The sequence below is a fragment of the Aptenodytes forsteri genome, unplaced genomic scaffold (genome assembly GCF_000699145.1).
Source record: "Aptenodytes forsteri isolate BGI_AS27 unplaced genomic scaffold, ASM69914v1 Scaffold217, whole genome shotgun sequence".
NCBI lineage: Eukaryota > Metazoa > Chordata > Aves > Sphenisciformes > Spheniscidae > Aptenodytes > Aptenodytes forsteri.
This window is the reverse complement of record NW_008796222.1, coordinates 8,081,649-8,083,707: the sequence shown is the minus strand read 5'-3', so window position 1 is coordinate 8,083,707 and position 2,059 is coordinate 8,081,649.

The window sequence follows — 2,059 nt, the reverse complement described above, 5'->3', positions numbered from 1 at the left end:
CGCGGGGCTCGGCCGGTGGATCCCACTGTGGCCATTAAGCTTATTAAAGCGTATTATCTCTCTCTCAAAGCCGTGCTTTGCTTGCAGTTCCTCAGATACTCTTGTCTTCTGTTCCCCCCAGTTTAAAGTGTTTTTCTGTGCGGTTTGCCCGGGTGGTGGGGTGAAATCGATACTTGGTAGGCTGAGCGCAGCTGAATCCTGTTGTAAAGAGCAGCCCGAAAGCTGATTGGTGTTTCTGTTTTCATTCCAGTGTTGCTTGGGAAACCTTAATTTTCCAAGTTCAGTATCATATTGGTTCACTTTTGTGATTCCAGAAAGGGGGAGGGGAGGGTGTTAGTTTGGCTTTGGGATTTTAGCATAGGCAACTAATCAAAAGCAGGTGTCTCACCATGACGACTGTCACTGTAGTATTCTGTTGCTTCCATTTGTTCTGGAAAGTTTCCTACTTTGTGACAAAGAGGTGGATGGAATCTTTCACTTTGTTGTCATTAGTTAATTCATATGCTACCACAACTGATCATATTTGTGTATGCATGTCACATTGTATGTATTGACTAGATGTGCATTTTTTTATCCCTTAGAGTCTTAGAAATATCTAACTCTTGAATTGCAGCCTCTGGCAGACTGTCTTGTACAGGCTTTGAAAGGAATGCTAATTAACATCTGTAATATCTTTTGAGTGTGAATGATGATAAGTGGCAAGTAGCATTGGCTGTGCTTTTCGCCACTCTTAAGGCTGTAGCAACAGGTTTTCCCTTTGGCATGCCAGCACAGAGGATTATGCAGTTGCTTGGTGGCTGACATCGGGGAACTGATCTGAATTTAAAAAAAAATAATAATTCTGGTGGAGCTATGTGTCCTTGGATCCGTTCCTTGATCTGGTTTGCAATGTAGCTGCACAAATGCTGTGCCGGCACAGTTAAATGTCCAGTGCCAGAGTAGGAACAGGCAGCTGGAGGAAAGAGTTAGGTGTCAGTAGCACGTTCTGTTCAAAGCTGTTTGCCAGGCTATGCACTGAAAGGGGTATCCACCGGTACATCTAGGACTGACTGTGCCGCAGGCGTTCTGCTAACCAAGATAAAAAGGAAGTGAGGTTTCTGAGTATCAAGATGTTTCATTAAAATGTTGTCTATCGTTTTTATTTGAGATCATAGGTGAGATGCATATAACTGAAAAGATCAATGACTTCAAGCTGGGGCTTTCTGAATACACAGTGTACTGGAGCTTCTTTTAGTACCACAACCTTCTTCGAGGAGTAACAGATCATTTCCTTGTAGAGTGATATCAGGCTTTCTTTTCAGACTTCTGCGGTTCAAGAAAGAAGTGCTGGTCTCATAGACAACATGCTCTCAGCACCTTCCGTGCCTAAAAATGATAGCGTCCCACCAATCAGCGGTGAAAGCTTGCCAGTCACCCCCTCAGGAATTTACCCTAACTCTCTATGATTAGAAAGCCCTTACTGAACAAATGTAAAAGACATGATGTTTGAGTGTAGGTCACAAGAATTCTTTAAGTACAGGCTTGGAAAAACAGCAGGCTGAGTGGGGAGGAAAGCAGAGTTACAGATCATTAGTATCACTTCACTTGTGCAAATGTTGTTTTGACATGAATAAGGATCAAGTACTCTTAAGTGCATGGATATGTATTACACAAGGGACCAGGAATGGATAAGAAAAGATGGTAAGAAGGGAGGCTAGAAGGGTTAGTCATACAATAAATAGAAACGACAGCTGCACACAAGTGCATTTTTGGCAGTTGAGAATGTAAACCTTAAGTGGTTGGTGTTCTGCATCCTAGTTCTAGTCATTGTACCCAACTTAAATGCCTCTATGCAAACACACGTAGCATGGGGAATAAACAAGAGGAGTTAGAGACGTGCGCACACCTGCAGGGCTACGAGCTTATTGGCATCACGGAGACGTGATGGGATGGCTCCTATGATCAGAGTGTTGGGATAGAGGGATACAGGCTCTTTAGGAAGGACAGGCAGGGGAGACAAGGAGGGGGTGTCGCCCTCTATGTCAATGACCAGTTGGAGTGCATGGAGCTCCTCCTGGGG